Source organism: Lepisma saccharinum, chromosome 10 (genome assembly GCF_977018435.1).
Source record: "Lepisma saccharinum chromosome 10, izLepSacc3.1, whole genome shotgun sequence".
Taxonomy (NCBI): Eukaryota; Metazoa; Arthropoda; class Insecta; order Zygentoma; family Lepismatidae; genus Lepisma; species Lepisma saccharinum.
The window spans coordinates 19,700,328-19,721,290 of NC_139238.1; the positions used below are offsets into that span (position 1 = coordinate 19,700,328).

The window sequence follows — 20,963 nt, forward strand, 5'->3', positions numbered from 1 at the left end:
GTTTAGCTATACGTTTTCTTAATAATATAGTTAAATGATGACAGATAAAGGGAAAAGATCATCACGAAAAGGACACACGATTGATGAAAGCTTGATTTCTGACAATGAGGACATCAATATTGAAAATTTGGGTTGTTGTAAGGATCCAGATAAGAATGCTAAGTGTATAACGTGTAGCAAATGTGGAAAGTTATATCACTATAAATGTCTACAGTTAGCAGCGTTACATTCCAGTAATTCTGATACATTTGAACAGTACTTGTGCAAAGTATGCGATCCAATGTTTGGCCAGCATGGGGCTGAACACAATAAAGATACTAATTTTAATGCATTATTGGAGACAATAATTCATAAAATGGATGACGTTCAATTACAGTTTACAGAAAGTCAGGAGCAGATGAAACAGCAGCTTACAGACAGCCAAGCGCAGATTAAACAGCAGCTTACAGACAGCCAAGCACAGATGAAACAGCTTACAGACACCCAAGAGCACATGAAACAACAGCTTACAGACAGCCAAGAGCATATGAAACAGCAACTCACTGATCAAATTAAAAAGTTTTCTGAAAGTCAGGAGTTAATAACAGCGACTCTTTCAGAAAGTTTCAATCAGTCTCTTGTTACGTTTCGCGCTGAACTCCGAGAAGAAATAAAACAGGTGGCTGATGCTTGCAAAATAAATACTAACGCCCTTAAAAATGAGGTTAAAGAGGAATTAAGTGGTGTGCAGTTTAATATAGAATCACTTATTGCAAAGACTTCTTCTCATCAGGAACATCTCGTCGAACTAACGTCACAAGCGGAAGAACAAGCCTGCAATATAAGTGCTGTTAAAATTACACTAAATGAACAACAAGTATCTATTTCTCGCTTAGAAGATGAGATTGGTGTAATTAAAACTAAAATAGGGTACATTAGTAGTACAAAAGTGTTAGCTCCTGAGAATGATAATGCACCAACCGTTGATAAAATATCTGACGTGTCTGAAGCCAATCAAGTCGATGTCAATTCTCAAACTGCACATATTACTCCAATAACAGCTTTAACTAGAAACCATGTTAAGAGAAAGAAGAAATTTGTTTCTTTTAAAGGCAAAAATACAAACGCAACTTCATCCGATACAGATGTAACAGATTTTGGGAGTGAAGATTCGAATACTACGCATGTAAAGCAAATGTACAAGGGCAAGAGAACGAAGAGAAGCAGATTAGTTAGGGAGCGTTATCAGGCCATCAAAAATGTTAGTTCTAAAAAGTGTTCAAGTACTTCTTTCACTAATTCATATGTCACACGAGATTTATGTGGTTGTGATAATTCGTTACAAGGGCAATTTAACACCGGTTCTGTTCACAACTCGCCTGACAATTGCACTAGCAATGCCCATGCTTGTTTCCCGGACTGTTCAACAAATGCTACGACTACGGATTATATTAACTGTAGCATTCATACCAATTCCTGCCCATTAACAGTTTGCAGAAATAGTTGTGTGTTAGACAATAATTCTGAACGAATTAATGCTACATATAATAGCGGCAGAGGTTTTGGTACTGCCAGAAGTAATGTACACTTCATAAGTCCGAATAATCAGGATAGCACAGTAGTAACTACAGTACCGTTTGACCCAATGACACCTCGTCTTCAGAATTCGATGACTTCGTTGAATAACCGTCCTCCAAAAGCAATAGTAACTGGCTGTAATGAGACTGTGCAACGCATATTAAAAGTGAGTGACTTGAACCTACTCCCAAAGTTCGGGGGAAATTTAGAGAAACAAAGTCCTAGAGACTATATTGATCAGTTAGTTTCAACATTCAATCTAATGGGAGTTCCGGAGGAATACAGGCTGAATAGTATATATAAGTGTTTTTACGGCAAGGCTTTGTTATGGTATAATTCTCATAAGAAGAGATTTTCATATTTTCAGGATTTCGTAGGAAAGTTTTTGCATCACTATGCTTCTGAACAAGTAGTACATGCACAATTGACAGCTCTACGATCAAGAAAATATGATCCTAATCTTGATGAAAACTTAGCTACTTTTGCATTAAAACTCTATTCTACCTACTCAAATTTGGAAGAAGACCCATCTGAATCTGATATGATTCAGTTAGTGTTGCGACAAATACCGAGAATGTGTCAGAATTTGTGTCATGTCATGACATACCAAGTATGGACAGACTGATATCTATTTTAGACAGAATTGATTTGGTTCATTCGGGAAAAAACAAATCTTTTAGAGTTCCAGAGGACCAGGAAGAATTTATGAGAAGAAATAAGACAACCAAATTTCTGAACAACAAATCCAAACAATCATTCAATGTTGGACAAGTTTCTGTCAAAACGCAAGATTTTCGTAAGACCAGAAATTTTACATCTTCCCAAAATACCGAAACTACAACAATTGGTGGTGCAAGTAGAATTTCGAGCAACGTTCAGCAATCAAATCCATGCTCAAATCAACAGATCCAAAATACTTTACGAACAGATGAAGGCTTTTCATCTCCGAATAGTGTTCAACCAAATACACAAAGTGGTTATAACAAACGTCCAGTAAGGAACCAACGGGGTAGATGTAATTGGAACACAGTACGAAGCAACACTGAACAATCTAAACAACAATCTCAACCTTCTTTAGCTGAACCGTGGTTAAGGCCTTCGCAGAGTATGCAGGTGAATCCATCTGTACCTTTACGTCAGTGGAATGCAAATAATTTAAATTCCATGGTGCAATATCCTACTCAACCGTGGATATTCTCTCCCTGGACTACACCATTTACTTCTTGCAGTACTACAGTAACTCAGCCAAGTATATATCCAGCGAATAACTCTTTATGGTATGGTAATAATTCCAATTTGTTACCACAACCCGGGACTAGCAGTAACGTGACCCAAAGTCAAGTACCTTCGAGTAGTGGAGTGTGCAATTTAACAGGAACTACTGGTAATACAAGTGAACACTCATCCTTAAACATGTAAGGCAGAGTAATGAGCTCCGGTTCCTCTGTCCAGTTAATTACAAGGAGCATATTCATCACTATACTCCAACATCAATTGAATATAATGTCAATTTTCATAGCAACACATCTATTGTTCCCAACCATTCGGAAAAGGAAGTTCTTACTATAAACTTTGTACTCGATTGGTATGAAGCTGAACCAGAATGGGTAATGGACGATGACGGTGTTCTTGTTTCAAACAGAAGAGTTATTGTGTTGCCAGGTCAAATTTGTGACTTAACCATTAACTGTATTATTGATTGTGGGAGTCAAGCAAATTTAATGGATTATGCAACTTGGTTAAAATTGAAAACTATTATTCCTACTGCTAGATTAGATTTAGTGGATAATGTTAAATTATTTTCTTTTGCTAGTGACAAAAGATTTAGAGTTATTGGTTCTAAGAATATTAGTTTAATAATAGCTTCAGAGCACTTTCATATATGTTATTAAGCAGTTACATGCTGAAGTAATATTAGGATTGCCATTTCTTTGGCGCTTCGGAGCAATAATTGATTTCAAGAAGCAAAATATCACATTAACAAGTGATAAGGGAGTTCAATCTAATTATGTTTTAGAAACGACTGACACATTCCCTTCATGTTCTCTTCAAAGTAACTTTGTAACATTTGCTAAGAATTCTGTGGAAGAAGAGGATGAAAACTACTTAGTATCAGAAACCGATCTTAAAGCTACTTTAGCTGATAATAGTTTGTTGATTGCTACTGACGAAATGTATGATTTATTTTTTAAGTTATTGTTAAGTTTCAGAACATTGTTTTCTGATAAACCAAGGCAAGCTAAAGTAGAGCCTTACGAGATTAAATTAAATACAACAGAAACAATTGTGGCTCCCATATATCCTATACCTATAGCTCGAAGAGATGATTTGGAGAAGGAATTCACTAAATGGAAGTCTTGGGGAGTCATTCAAGAATCGGCTTCACCTTATTTAAATCCGCTACATATAGTACCAAAACCTGGTGGACAGTGGCGGCCAGTGGTTGATTTTCGTCGTTTAAATAAACATGTTATATCTCCTCTAGTACGTGTGGAACCGATTAATGAACTACTTCAGAGATTCCAAGGAGCTACAGTGTTTTCAACCTTGGATTTATCGTCGGGATATTTCCAAATTCCACTTACAGAGTGCTCTTACAAGTATACAGCATTTTCATACAGAGGCCGACAGTACGTGTTTAAATTCTTGCCGTTTGGCATAACGTCAGCTGTATCTGTTTTTGTGGAAAGAATGAATCAGATTTTTAATCCATCTACAAGTTAGTTCCTCATTTGTTACATAGATGATCTTCTTATATTTTCACCTGATTTGTCTTCTCATTATGAGCAATTGAAATATGTGCTAGAGACACTTCATAAGGTAAATATGTCTGTAAAATTGTCTAAGTGCAGGTTCATTAAGACTGAAATTAAATTTCTAGGACATATAATATCTGGCACCGAAATAAAAGTAGATCCGGAGAGCAATAAGGCAAGTAGTTGTATTTGACCTATAACCAGCACCACTTACAAGTGTAGAAAAGGCGAGGCTATTTGATTGAACAATCAGATTTGCTTACACTTAAAACAATGCCAAGATGGGGGATATACCCCAATTCTTCAGGTGTGATATGCTCTGATTTTTAAGAAATTCTGAATTTCTAGTGTAGAAAAGGCGAGGGCTCAACAGATAGATTTACCCATACTTAAAACAATGGCAAGAGGGGCTTATACCCTAATTCTTCAGGTATGGAGGTTCGGGTTTAAGTCCTCATAAAATGTGAAGCCTCCCCTGATGGCAAAATGATAATATTGTTGTCTTGTAAACAAAAGGCTCGGGGTTCGAGTCCTGATAAAATATTTAAGATTGAAATACATGTGGCAAAATAATATGTCCACAAGTGAGATTTTGAGAATAATTACTGCTAGTTGATAGCCCCCAGATCTGAAACCCTCCTTTCTCCTCTGCTCAGACAGATTCGGCCATGTGTGTAAAAGTTATATCTGTATGATTGTTGTTTATAAACTTGTCAAAAATATGGCTTTTTTGTATGAAAACATGCAATCCTGAATACAATTCTGGTTTTGTCTTGTTCTGTTAATATAAACACAAGTGAGACTTACAGAATATTTATTGCACAGTTCAAAATCCAATTTTGAATTGTATTTAGTTGATATAGAGATGAGGTTTTAAACCTGGTGAAGTGTGTTGTACATCAGCAAAACTATCACCAAAACCTAGTTACTGCTGTTGTTTGGGTATAAAAGCACCAGCTCAGCCACTAACTGCTGAACCCAACTGATATTTTTATTAAGTATAAAGTTTTGAATTGAAGCCCAGAAAATCTTATATAATAAACAACAAGAAAAAATGCCAAAACAAAAATATTGCAATCAGTGTAATAAAAATATATCTAGTTCTCATTGGGCCAGGCACCGGCATATTTGTGACCGTAAGAAATGCAGAAAAACCACAAAAATGTGTCCAAGATGCCATAAAATATTAAGCAAGGCATATTACAAATGGCATAAGTGTAATTCTTATGTACAGTCATCAATATTGCCCCCACAACCATCCACATCTGGTGTGAAAAGGAAGCATGAAGCACCTGTTAATGCTGGACCTGCAAAGCAGCCACGCTATGAACCCATCCACAGCAGTTTTAATGCCCAACTTAGGGATTATCGGTTTGTATCAGAGCCAAGATGTGGTATTAAGAATTTTTTGAACAGTGTAAATCCTGATCTGCAGGCAATTCTAAATGCACAAAATGGCTCTTATAAGCTGTCCCTCAAATTGTTTGCACAATATAAGAAACCAAATGGCACAAAATTTACACAGCCCCACATAACAGAAACTGTACCTGTATATTCAAATGCAAATTCAGACACAATAATAAGCAGTTTGATGGATCAATTGAATATTAAACACTCTGAATTTGCAGCAAAATAGTCTGGATGGAGCCTATGCGGCTCTCCACACAAGTTATATGTTAATATTTCTGAATTCAGCCCATTACAAGGATCTACATATCTGCCATTACCTGATAATATTAAAAACAAACAAGCCGTGGTTAATATTGAAAATAATGATGAGAAATGCTTTTTGTGGTGTATATTAGCTGCTTTGTATCCAGTTTCAAGGAATCCTCAGAGAATAAATTATTACAAACAACATGAACATGATTTTGACGATGCAATGGAGGGTTTAGAATATCCAATGTCTGTTCAGAATATTGATAAATTTGAAAAAAGGGCCAGGCATATCAATGGCAAACAATTATCTATTAATGTATTTATTTGTTCCACTGGCAATTGCTCGATAGAACCTCTCAGAATCAGTACAATTGATGATGATTCTGCTATTCCAATTGATTTGCTCTTAATTGAAGGGGATGGCACATATCATTACACTCTGATACATAATCTTGAAGCTTTAGTGAGAACACAACTAGACAAATCCAATACAATATTCAAGTTGTGTAGAAGATGTTTAAGGGTATTTGATGGCAGGAAAATGGTAAATAGAGTTCCGGAAAAAAATGCAGAAATTGCAAAAAACAAGTTAATTGAACATCTGAAATATTGTGGCAATCATAAACCTGTTCATATGGTGATGCCCAATCCAAGTGAAAATTGCAAATTCAAAAAATTTGAAGCCTTGTTGGAACACCCAGCATATATTGTCTATGATTTTGAATCAATCCTCAAATCTCTCGCATCGTGCAATCCAGATCCTGAAGAATCTTCATTTACACCATACCAGCTACATGAACCTTCCAGCTTTTGTTATGTGGTTGTACAGGATGGTGTTGTTAGTAAAGAATATTCATACATGGGGCCAGATGCCATCAAAATGTTTGCACAAAAAATAGAAAATGAGTGCCGTGACATAGCATCTAATATTTTATTAAAATCAAAGCCTATGCTGCCTTTAACAGAGGATCAGATTGAAGATTTCAACAATGCAGAAAAATGCCCGGTATGTGATTCTGAATTTTCAGATACAAATATCAAAGTGAAACACCATTCTCATACAGATGGTAAATTCAAAATGGCCCTGTGTAATAGCTGTAATATTAAGATCAAGAGACCAAGATTTGTCCCCATATTTTGTCATGGAGCATCCAATTATGATTTCCATCATCTGATCAGATATGAGGGGTTTGAGAAGCAGAATTTAAATATTTTAGCTGAAAATGATGAGAAATATATATCTATTAGCAAAATAATTAAAGTTAATGGTGTTCCTATTCACAGAAGATTTCTTGATTCTTACAGATTTTTATCTGCTAGCCTGGATACACTGGCCACTCAATTATCTGATGAGCAATTCAAAATCACACGTGCCTTGTTTCCAAATCAGGATCTGAAATTAATTAGGCGGAAGGGTGTATATCCTTATGATTATGTTACAGATTTTTCTAAATTTGATGAATGTTCTTTGCCACCACAAGAAGAGTTTTACAGCAAAATCAGAGGATCTGGAATCACTGATGAGAATTATCACCATGCCCAATTGGTGTTTAACAATTTAAAATGCAGGACATTTGGTGAATATCACATGGCATATTTGAAACTTGATGTGACCATCTTAGCTGATATAGTGCAGACATTCAGAAAATCTTGCATGCAAAATTATGGACTGGACCCAGTGTATTTTTACAGTGCCCCGGGCCTAGCATGGGCTGCAATGTTTTTAAATACCAAAATGCCATTGGATCTGATCCAGGATCAAGATATGTATCTGTTTATGGAGGAAAATATAAAAGGAGGTATGGTGCAATGTTCCCAGAGATATGCCAGAGCAAATAACAAATATATGCCTGATTATGATCCAGCACGGCCATCAAATTATATACTGTATGTAGATGCCAACAGCCTCTATGGTCATGCCATGATGCAAAAACTGCCATATGCAGGGCTTGAATGGGTTGAAGATTTCAATATTGAAGATCTTAAGGATTTTGATGACAGTAACTATGGCCTCTTCTTAGAGGTTGATCTGACAATTCCATATAATTTACATAACAAATTTTCTGATCTGCCCCCAATTCCTGAGGTTCAGTGCTCACCTGGCTCTAAACAGAAGAAGCTCATGATGACACTGGAGCCAAAACAGGGCTATGTCATATATTACAAAAACCTCCAGTTCCTGATGAAACATGGTGTCCAAGTGACCAAACTTGGAAAAGTTTTGAGATTCAAACACTCAGAATGGTTGAAATCATACATTGATACAAACACGGAGCTTCGAACATCTGCAAAGAGCCAATTTGATAAGGCCTTGTTTAAATTGATGGTGAATTCAGTATATGGCAAAACAATTGAAAATGTCAGAAAACATACCGATGTTAAAATAATTACTGACCCCAGCCGGAGCAAAAAATTGGTTGCAAAGCCTAATTTCAATTACAGAAGAATTTATGATGAAAATATGGCACTTTTCAACATGAAAAAAACAAAGATTAAGTTTGATAAGCCTATTTATGTAGGGGCTGCAATATTGGATTTGGCCAAATTACATATGTTAACATTGTATTATGATGTGTTGAAACCTTTTTATGGTGATAATATAAAATTGATGTACATGGACACGGATAGTTTTATTCTTGATATTAAAACAGAAGATGTTTATCAAGATATGGCACAGCCTGCATTGCTTGAATATTTTGATACCAGTGAACATACAAGGATTCAACCCCACAACAAAAAGGTGCCCGGCAAGTTAAAAGATGAAACACTTGGTGATGTTATTGTGGAATTTGCTGGGTTAAGTGCCAAGATGTACAGTTTTAAAACATGTAGTGCTGTTGTCAAAAAGGCCAAGGGCATTGGCAAAGTAACTGTGGAAAAAGAGCTTAGCTTTGAGGATTATAAAAATTGTCTCAAATCCCAGAATTTAATCAGAACATCAGAATCCAGAATTCAGAGTGTGGATCACTTATTGACTTCAAATGTTGTAAGAAAAGTGGCTCTGGACCCACATGATGATAAGAGATGTATTTTATCATGTGGCATACATACTTTACCATGGGGTCATTGTGATTTGAAAAATGGCAATCAATGCACAAGCACAGAGCATGATTTGAAATAAATAAACATGCCTATGAACTTATTTGGGTTCAAAAAGCAAGGTATTATGGAGCTGCCAACACCACAACCCTCTTCTGATATGATATCTAAACTGAGTGGCTTGTTAATTATTCATCTGAACAGCATATTTACAGATGTTGATGATGAAACAGGCAAAATATTGTACATATTTAACAATAATTTAAATCATTACCAATTACCTGTAGGTGGGCAATTGCAATTTATTACAACCCCTGAGGGTGATGTTAAAATTTCAGTAGGGAGAAATATTTACAGAATTAAGCACTCAAACATGGTTTCTGGCACTGTATATACTGTTTCTGCTGGTGACTGCTTATATATTGAGGTCCCTGGATCTTATGATAAGCTTATACCCTTTTTTATAGAATTAAGAATCAGATACTCTATAATAAATAACTACTAAACAAAATGCCTAATGATATTTTTGGCCATACAAGACATGAAGATCACAGTGATGAGATTCTGATGCTTGATGTCAGAGTCAAGAAATTAAGAAGTGATTTACAAGCTTTACAAACTACACTCAATGCCAGTCTTCAATTAGAAATTACAAATTTACAATCACAATGCATGGACCCTCTTCTTAAAATTGACTCAGAACTCAAATTGCTGCTTCAGAAATATACTGACCTGGCCACATTAGATAATTTTCAAAGTTTGGAAGAAGCTGTTGCAGCTCTTCAAGCCAAATTTAAGACCCAGGCCACCAATTCTGAGCAATTGAAACAAGAATTGGAAGAGCAAATAAATAATGTCCAGGCACAGCTCCAAACAATTGTCAAAAGCATAAAATCACAAGACGATTTTGATCTAGTGATTTCCACTCTAAAAGAACAGATTCAGTCACTCCAAATACCTAATCTGGACCCTCTGAACAATGCCATAGCCGAGGTTAAAGAAAAAATTGAGACACTTGAAAATTTTATGAACAATTTGCCATCTTCTGATGCTTTGAATGCAATAACTCGGAGTGTTGCAAATATTAAGCTGCAACTTGAAACATATGAAGATTTTGGAAAAATTCAAAGTTCCATAACCCATTTTGAAGGTACAATAGCAGCAGTGCAAAGTGATTTGGCAAATGTACTAGAATCCAGATTGCCCGGGATTGTAGATACCCTTGTCAGTGTCCAGCAACAAATCACAAAGCTTGAAAACCTCAATACTGAATCTGAACTGTCTCATTTTCATCATTTGATTGATGATATTCAAACAAAACTTGAAATTTTACAACAATCCACACCCTCTCAGGCAGATATAGCCCTGCTCCAAAATGCTATGCAAAATGTGGCTGATGCTTCTGAATTACACAATGTGAAATTGGCACTTGAATCTTTGCAAAATACAGTGTCAAATCTTCCCACATCACAGGAACTTAAAAATATTAAGAGGGCAGTGAATAGGATATTGAAATCAGAAGATATCAAGAATATCCAGGCAGAGATCAAACATCTCACTCAGACAGTGGCCACTCTTCCAACCAATCAACATATTAATGAACTGCATGCCCTGTTTGAGGATATCAGAAGGCAGGTCCATGATCTTACTGCTCAAAATTCAAAATTGGCAATTGTTGAAAATTTGCAACAAATTGTAGCTATTATCAAGCAGCAGCTAGGGACCATGGAATCCAATCAAGCAAATGCTCTGTCTGTTTTTGCCACCCAGCTACAAGAAATTGTGCAACAATACAAGAAACTTGTTGTGGACATAAAAATCAAGCCGGGCCATGATGATGTTGTTAGGACCATCAATGAGCATCTTGAATCTGTAACAAGCAGATTGCTCACAGCAGAAAAGGAAATAACAGGCATAATCGAGAATCCAAAACATACAGTAATTCTTGAATTGTACAGCATCCCCAACAAAGAATATGATTCTCCATTTACACCAGGTGGGAAAATATATATGCTGTCCCCTGCACAGTTTTATTATCAATTTTTTGTTGGGGGCACACTGAGACCAATCAAGATCAAATATTGGCTTCAACCACAGGCACACCACTACCCCACCTTATCAATAACAAATGCTGATAACAAAGTAAAAATCACCAGTGTAGAATTAGAGGATTTTACAGATCCCAATACATTAGAAACAGCCTATACTGAAGATGATGGCTCTTTGGAATTTAAAATACAAATTGGAGACAAATTATATTTAGAAAATCCTGCAGTCTCAGCTGCTGAACACCCCATAGTTGCAATATTCTTGTTTACATATTATGTCTAGAAAAATTATTGTTGATGAATTACACAGACAGGCCCGACATAATTTTAAGAGACTCCCAGTAGTCACAAAGGGCATAGATGATTTATGGCAAAGCGACTTGATTGAAATGGCAAGTGGGCAGTTGAAAAACTTAGACAAAATCAACAAGGGCTACAAGTATCTACTCACTGTAATAGACACATTTTCAAAATTTGCCTGGGCTGTGCCACTCAAATCCAAAACTGGAAAATGTGTTACAGAAGCTTTTAGAACAATCATCAATCAGAGTGGAAGATCCCCGCGCTATTTGCAAACAGATAATGGCAAAGAATTTTATAATTCAGTGTTTCAACAATTTATTAAAAGCAAGGCAATAAAACATTACTCGAGTTACAGTGACCTCAAGGCCTCAATTGTAGAGAGATTCAACAGAACCTTAAAAAATCTTATGTATAAACAATTTACCCTCCAAGGTAATTATAAATGGATTAATATTCTTCCAGAACTTCTACATAAATATAACAATTCTGTCCATTCCACAATCAACATGAAACCCTCTGAAGTAACTTCATCTGATGAGCAAAAATTGATCAGCACTGTTTATTATCCTAAATATCAGCCAACAGCAAGAAAGGCCAAATACAAGGTGGGGGATCAAGTAAGAATAAGCAAATATAAGCACTTATTCAAGAGAGGATTTACAAGAAATTGGAGCACTGAATTATTTACAGTGGTTCAAGTTAAACCCGGGACCTTAACACATATATAATAAAGGATCACCGAGGAGAAATTCTCAAAGGCAGGTTCTATGAACAAGAGCTCAGCAAAACTAAACAGCCTGACACATATCTCATAGAAAAAATTATCCGCAGAAAAGGTAACAAGTTACTTGTCAAATGGCTAGGACTTCCAGAACACAGCTGGATCGATGCAAACAAAATAATAATATGAGCACCTGGGATGTTATAAAAAGGCTGCCAGAACCTGAACAACAAAATAAGAGAAATGGAAAATTGTTACCTGATAATATTAGGTGTCTTATTGTTGGGCCATCTGCTTGTGGTAAAACTACACTAATGGTTGATAATTTTTTATTGGCACCCAACTGGTTAGACTGGAAAAACAGGCACTTGTATATCTTCTCTAAGAGCTTGGAACAATTAAAATATCAGCAGCTGATGAAGCTATATGATGGATTGGATATTGCCACTTTTGAACCAGATGTTAAGCCACTTCATGAATGTTTCGATAATTCTGTTGTTGTGTTTGATGACATTATATTGAATAATCAAAACAAGGTTAGAAACTTTTTTACACAGGGCCGGCACAAAAACATTGATTGCTTCTACCTGGCACAGACTTTTTCAAAAATACCCAAGCAGCTGATCCGGGACAACAGCAATTTTATATGTGTGTTTCATCAAGACCATACCAACCTCAAACACATACATGATGAATATGTAGGTGGGGACTTGAGTTACAATGATTTTTCCAAGATTTGCAGCAAGTGCTGGAACCAGGACAGTTATGGGTTTGTCACAATTGATATGACAAGAACACCCAATAGTGGCAAATACAGAAATAAAATCAACAATTTTCTAGACATTGAAACATAAATAAATAACCATGAAAAGGCCAATAATTGATGATCTTAAATTAAGAGATTATCTTGTAAAAAGATTTAAGGGATGGAAATCAGAGAACCGTGGAATTTATGAAAAACACAAACAAACAGAACAGCCTGTAATTGATGCTATTAATAATTTAGGTATGAATATCAAAACTGTGACAGAGCAAAATCAAAATTTGCTCACAGAGCTTGTACCTGTAGCTGCTAGGAACATATTAGATTATCCATTCACCCCACTTTCCAGTATTCATACACCTAGTCCTATTGCTCCTAGAAGAATTGAAGCTACTCAGGATCCTATTGAATTGGGTCTTCTTGCTCAAAAATATTTAACCACACCTAAAGACAATAAAGATGAGGTGTTTGGCTTATATGCTGACACAGAGCTTGATGGGAGCATCATACATAGAATTGGCAATTTCAGAGTAACATTTATGGGAGATGATATAATTGTATATTCAGAATCTCGACTTGGAGAAAAAGGTGCTTTTGTTAAGTACACCGGAACACCTGGATTGTGGGAACTGATGACTAGGAAGAGACCTGGCAGCTATACAGATCAGGATTATGAGGATTACAAAGAAATATTAATAAAATCAGATGCTCTATACCAGAACAATGATCCCACACAAAAAAGAGTCAAGTCGAGCAGTGGAGCAAAATACAACAATTTAATCAAGCCCATATGGTCACAAATTAAGACTGGCAGTGGAATCAAACAATACAACACCCTGCCTAAAGAATTTGTCTGGGTTGATGATGTCAGGAAACTTGTAGATAGGTTATTGGTGATAGCTGGGGAGGAAAATGCTGGGAACCACAATTTTTACAATGAAAAGGTTGGAATTATGGACATGATAAGCACCAAATTGTCTAATTTTATAGTGAATGACACTAGGGGGATTGGATATCTCATAAAAATTATTAATACTCTACCACCTAAATTTTGGAATATTTCTGAGGGTCGGGGCCTTGTTAATGACATTATAAACAAGCTGCCATTTGAATTACATATTCCAGGCTATCAATATTGTGGTCCAGGCACAAAACTGGATCATAGATTAAACAGAGGTGATCCTGGTGTTAATCCCTTAGATGCTGCTTGTAGAGACCATGATATTGCATACAACACACATTCTGATCTTGACAAGAGACATGTTGCAGACAGGAAATTAGAAGAGGCTGCATTTGGCAGATTTGTAAGCAAAGATGCTTCTTTAAGTGAAAAAATAGCAGCATTGGGAACCACCATAGCTATGAGCACCAAACAAAAATTGGGGTGGGGGTTGTGAATATGTATATAATAAACCTACAATGAAGGCCAAGGGTGTTATGTATCAAATACCTTATGCAGGTCTCAAATCTCTTAAAACTATTGACAGCCTTTTAACCAAAAAGCAGCGCAAGAAGAAAAATTCTTGTATTGCAAAGGGGCATGGTATGAAATTGTTACTTAGCACCCCCCAATTAAAAAAATTACAGCAATCAAGAAAAAAATCACATGTGGGGGGATTCATATTTACCATCCCTGCCATCTTAGCTGCTCTCGGGGCTGTGGGGAGCTTGGCTGGGGGTTCAGCTGCCATAGCAAAAACAGTAATAGATGCCAAGAAAAATAGGGCAGAATTAGATGAGCAGAGGCGCCATAACCTGGCAATGGAGAAACAGGGCAAAGGTGTTAAAAGAGCCATGAATAAGTTTAAAAAAAACAAGATCCGCTTACAAACCAAGATATTGAAGCTTTAATCAAGCCACTGGGCATCAAACATTTTAGAGGTGTGTACATGTCTGATTCTTTACCAGAACAACCACTCAACAAAGAGTGTGGCATTGTTAATTTGGATAAGTACAAAAATCAGGGCACTCACTGGATTTGTTATCTTAAATATTTAAAAAATAAGGCATTTGTGTTTGATTCATTTGGAGGTGTTCCACCTGAAAATTTAATAAAATATCTAAATTCAGCTAATCTTTATTACAATAATGCCCGTGTTCAAAACTTCAAAGATGTTAATTTCGGACATTTGTGTTTATCTGTTCTTAGATACATGTCTCAAATAAATAAACCATCAATTGAAGATTTTCAAAAAGCCTTGTGGTATCTGAAACATCATGGGGGTATTCCATCTCACCAGCCAAAATTCAATATTGAAACTCAAATTACATGATGACATAGTGTATCCCAAAACAATAGCTCTCAGAGCATTTTATGGCATGTACCTAATCCCTAATATTACACACCACAACAACACAATTGCAGTTGGGGATGAAAAAATTGTTATTACTCCAGGGCAATATAATCTGTCCACTCTAAATGCTCATTTACCCAGAGGTATAGTGTTAAGTCAAAATTCTGTCACTCACAGAGTAGAGATTGTATCTGCCACAGAAACAGTGAATCTGGGCACCATAGGAGAGCTGTTGGGATTTGAGAACAACACAAAACTTGAACCAGGCATCAAACACACTGCTATGAATATACCTAAATTCTTAGCCATAGAGACTCTAAATATTCACTGTAATGTGGCTGAGGGTATGATCACCAAATCAAATGGCATAGGCACTCACAAACAAACAGGCATCATTGCAACATTCAAACCTAATTCTGAATTTATGGAGCCCATCATCTACAATCCATCCCCAACATTATATTTTCCTGTGTGCCATAATAGAATAGATTATATTGAATTGATGGTCACTAATGAAAAAGAGGAATTAGTTGATTTTGCTGGAGCCACAACAACTGCTATCATAGATATTAACATTTAAATAAAAATACATACAAGAAGAAAATGGAAAATATTGAGAGTTATGAGCTACAATCATTCCCCCCAAACAGGAGGACATTTGCAAATTTAAATCAACCCACCACAGAAATTGAGGTTGATCTTGATGTAGGGGATGGATTTATACACCCTCACAGAGCAGATTTATACATCAAATTTGGTGTTGTAAAGCTCGATGGAACAGATTATCCGGCAAATTCTAATATAAGATTGGTGGACAATTTTGTGCCGCATCTATTCCCTGAAATTGAGATCAGAAAGCATGGCGTTGTTATAAACAGAGTGGATTATCCCGGCATTACCTCAACAGCTTTGGCCACATTAAAATTATCCAAAACCGAGGCTTCATACTACAAAATAGGCGGATTTGAAGCTGGTGATAAGATATTATCTAAGAACCACACAGTGCTGTTCCCGATGCGCCTATTGCCAGGATTCTTCTCAGATTACAAAGAAATTATGTGGAAGGGTGGTTTAAGAATCACATTTAGAAGAGCTGCAAATGATAATAATGCTTTGATGAGGTACAGTGCAATAAACTCTACAGGAGAAGCTCTGCCCAATACCCTACCTGATGCAGGCAAATGCATTATTCAGACTATGGAGTTAAGAATCCCTGTTGTTGAGTATGAGGCCAGTTATGCTCTTAAATACAAAGCTGATATAATAAAAAATCCACAGGTTCCTCTGCAATTTTATACATATCAATGTGTATAGAAGCCCGCATCTGGTACATATTATGAATTTGATGCTACAAATTCATTCTCCAGCATTCAATATGACATGCCTGATTTTGTAGTGGTACTGTTTCAGACTGGAAGACACAACAATCAGGAAAAAAATTCAAGCAAATTTGATAGCTGCAACATCAAGAACATATATCTTAAAAATGGCAGAAATGAGGTCTTTCCTAGAGAAAATTATAATTTAGACATGTCCAAGAATGATTTCCTCAAATTATATGAGGCCTTTTCGGCTTTCAAGAGGGTCACTGCTGGCAATACTGACATGTATTACACACCAGATGAATTCAAAGCACAGAGACCCATGTTTGTAATTAACACTTCAAAAAGGAAACAAGTTGTGGTGAATGACAGGACAAACATTAAAATTATCTGTGAATTCCATGAGGCATTACCTGATGACACCATATGTAGTGTTATTCTCATAGGAGAAAAATCATATGTTTATGATGTAAGAAATGAGAGGGTCACAGAGCAATTCTAGAAGATATTTGCTCTATTATCCTGTTGTACAACACACAAACCTCAACTGTATATCAGCTAACAGTGAATATCTTATGTGTGGGCAGTTGTATATATTTCAATCTTATACAGGACTCGAACCCAAAGCCCCTGATTACAATGCCACAATATTAGCACGTCTCCAAATGGAATATGCCCACATTTTACTGGCTTCTGAAGACCTTGATACAGACAAAATTGGATTTTGTTTCTGTCATAATATTTTCCAAGTCTTTGCCTAGGCTTATATTATCAGAACAGAATTGCTTTCAACATGAAGAGGGGCAGTTCATTGCCACTGGGTCAGAAAATGTGTATCTTTATCTTAATCTTTGTTGCACTTTTACATGCTGCAGACATGTTACACGCACAGAAAGATTAATGGCCCCTTCAGTGAATCGCACAGAAAAATCATTATTATTCCCTTCTAGCGTGTAGATTTTATCTCTTGCGTGCCGGCAAGGCATGGAGGCAATTAATTATGCCTACCCACTATTCTTCTATTGTATTGAGCAAGTGGTTATAAAACATGAGAAAATAAGAAAATTGAGAAATTCAGTTTTTGTACAATATATTGTTGTAAAACATTTTTTTACCAGGTTTTCAGATCTGGGGGCTATCAACTAGCAGTAATTATTCTCAAAATCTCACTTGTGGACATATTATTTTGCCACATGTATTTCAATCTTAAATATTTTATCAGGACTCGAACCCCGAGCCTTTTGTTTACAAGACAACAATATTATCATTTTGCCATCAGGGGAGGCTTCACATTTTATGAGGACTTAAACCCGAACCTCCATACCTGAAGAATTAGGGTATAAGCCCCTCTTGCCATTGTTTTAAGTATGGGTAAATCTATCTGTTGAGCCCTCGCCTTTTCTACACTAGAAATTCAGAATTTCTTAAAAATCAGAGCATATCACACCTGAAGAATTGGGGTATAGGCCCCATCTTGGCATTGTTTTAAGTGTAAGCAAATCTGATTGTTCAATCAAATAGCCTCGCCTTTTCTACACTTGTAAGTGGTGCTGGTTATAGGTCAAATACAACTACTAAGGCAATCTCCGAATTTCCAGTTCCAAAATGTAAGAAGGATGTTCGTCGTTTTCTGGGTTTGGCTAACTGAGGAGAAAATTTGTGCGAAATTTTGCAACTGCTGCAGCTCCTTTGTATCAATTACTGAAAGGAAACTCAAACTGGTGCTGGACGGAAGATCATCAGCAGTCCTTTAATAACCTAAAGAAATTAATCCTATCTTCTTCATCATTAGGACAACCTGATTTTAATAAGGAATTCTGTATTAATGTTGATGGTTCTAAGATCGGCGTAGGAGCAGTACTTTGGCAACCTGATGAAGATGGAAATGTAAATGTCATTCAGTATGTCAGTCGCACTTTGAAAGGAGTTGAAACCACGGACAGCACACATGAAATAGAATGCCTTGCTATTCTTTATGCCGTGGAAAAGTTTACAGTGTATATTACTGGAAGGCATTTTACAATCTACAGTGACCACAAATCGTTGTGCTGGCTTGAATCAGTAAGGACACTGAACCCTAGATTGAACCGATGGGCACTTAAGCTACAATCATACAACTTTACAATCGAACATGTATCTGGTTCTCAAAATCCAGTTGCTGATACGTTAAGTCGTTATCCAATTAGTAAATCACCAGTGACTACGATTAAAGAAATGTACGTAAATCACGTAATCTCTGATATAGAACCCAATTTCTGGCGAAGTGCACAAGAGAAAGATCTGCTTTGTTCGTCGTTAAGAAGAAAATTGGAGTCTCAAGAAGTAAATCTGATAATTAAAAGGAAGTATTCCGTTCATGATGGCATACTATTTTTCAAACCTTATGTAGATGATGATTGGAAGATAATAGTTCCTAGTGGTTTAATTGGAGATGTTTTGTATAAACAGCATGATTTAAACGGACATTTCGGCTATTTTCAAAATTTACGATTTTTGTAAAAGGTTTTATTATTGGCCTAAAATGCGTAAAAGTATTAAGGACTATTTAATAAACTGTCTTTCATGTGCAAGGGATAAGCAATGCACCTTTAAAATTTCAAAGGAAGAATTACATGTGTATTCAACCAAACCTCACTACTTACTTTCAGCCGACTTAATTGGTCCATTACCTTTGTCTAAAGGTTTCCAACATATATTAGTCATTGTAGATGTAATAAGTAAATTTGTGATGGTTTATTGTCTTCGACGTGCAACCTCAAAGGAAATAATTAACAAGTTTGGAATTTACTTTAATCATTACCCAAAGTGTAAGGTAATTCTCACCGACAATGGTTCGCAATTTAAGTCAACTGAATTTAAAAGTTATTTGGATTCTGTGAGTGTTAAACATGTGTTAACTTCACCATATGCACCTTTTGACAATCCTGTCGAACGTTACAATAAAGAGCTGGTGAGACTATTGAGAATGTTTTGTAAGTATAACCATAAACTTTGGTTTAATTATGTGAATATTGTCGTTCATCTATTGAATAATTCAAAATCGGAAACAACCGGTTTCACACCATCTGAACTTTTATGCATGTTGATTATCACGATGAAATAATAGACAAAATAAGTTGGCCAGATGACTTGAAACATTTACCCTGGAAGACAAAGTGTATAATGGCTGAAGCAAATATAAAACAGAAAAACCAAAAGATTAAAAGGGATTTTAATGAACCTAAGCATCCGATAAAATCTGGTGACCTGGTTCTTGTTAGAAACCATCTTAAAAGCAAAGCTATTAGTGATAGCATTCACAAATTTTTCAGCTTGTATGTTGGTCCTTATCAAGTCAAGGAAGTTAAGAATAACCAAGCACATTTAATATCATTGTCGACGCCAGCAAAGGAACAAAAGCAGAACTTAACAAATCTTAAACTTTTTAATTGTACAGAAGAAAAGAGAGGAGAGCTATTGAAAGCAAAAAATGAGTAACCCAAATGATTTTTGTGTATAATGTTGTATTTATTTTCTGTGTTCTCAATGAAATATTTGTGTATATTTATGAAAGTCATAAATTTTGCTTCTTTGTATAAAGAGAATATGACAAAGAAAATTGCCTAAATTATGTATGAATGGCATGCTTGAACGCAAATATTGTATTGCGTTAGTGTTTGTAGAAAGCACTGTGTAATCGTGCCCCTTTTATTGTAAATTTTCTTCTTGTTCGACAATTTAATGTATATTGATAATTGACTCACGCAGAAAATTTTTCCTAAGAGAGGGGGATTATATTGTGACGAGCACAATAATTACAATGTTGTGTTATGTTGAGTTATGATGAGTTTGTAATGTGAATTTATGAACGTACGTGTTGCGTTATGTTGAGTTATGATGAGTTTGTAATGTGAATTTATAAACGTACGTGTTCAAAATGAAACAAATGACTATCGAATATAGTAAACAGTTTGTAAAAAGTTATGTACCATATCTAAGTTATGAATACAAGAAATATTAATATTGGAATCTAGTTTTATGTTGATACAAATGTGTAGGTTTCAAAGAGCATTTCAATTTTCACCAAATTCACGCACGTAACCCTGTAACTTACCACTTAATGGCACACTAAATTTCGGCATGATGACAACTACACGATCCTTTCCCTCCAATGTGCAGAACGAAACTATAGATAGAGAACTTGATTTTGGAATCCATGCAAAGGTCCTTGGGCATTAGTGCTGTTTCTTGTCAATAACGTCCTGACACGAATGCTGGACGTGATGACGTAATTGTTCAGATGTTCTGCAACAGGTTTTCATCAGTCAATCATGCACAAGGAAATGTTAACCGAAAAGCAATATCCTAACTCAGCATGAAATACTTTTCTCTCACACTTTTCTCCTTCAGCAATGTTGAAACATGCGTGAGTTCAATATTACTTAAATAAGGCGAAAATTATTCACATAATAAACGGAAAAATAAATGCCAACAACGTTTTTTGGGAGAAAAATAATTTATA

General features: G+C 35.9%; 1 protein-coding gene across 1 annotated transcript in view; it reads right to left on the reverse strand.

The window, feature by feature from the left end:
* The window catches only part of LOC145994241 (uncharacterized), a 507,503-nt gene that overhangs the window by 244,362 nt on the left and 242,178 nt on the right, over positions 1 to 20,963 (reverse strand). The gene's annotated exons all lie outside the window — the stretch shown is intronic.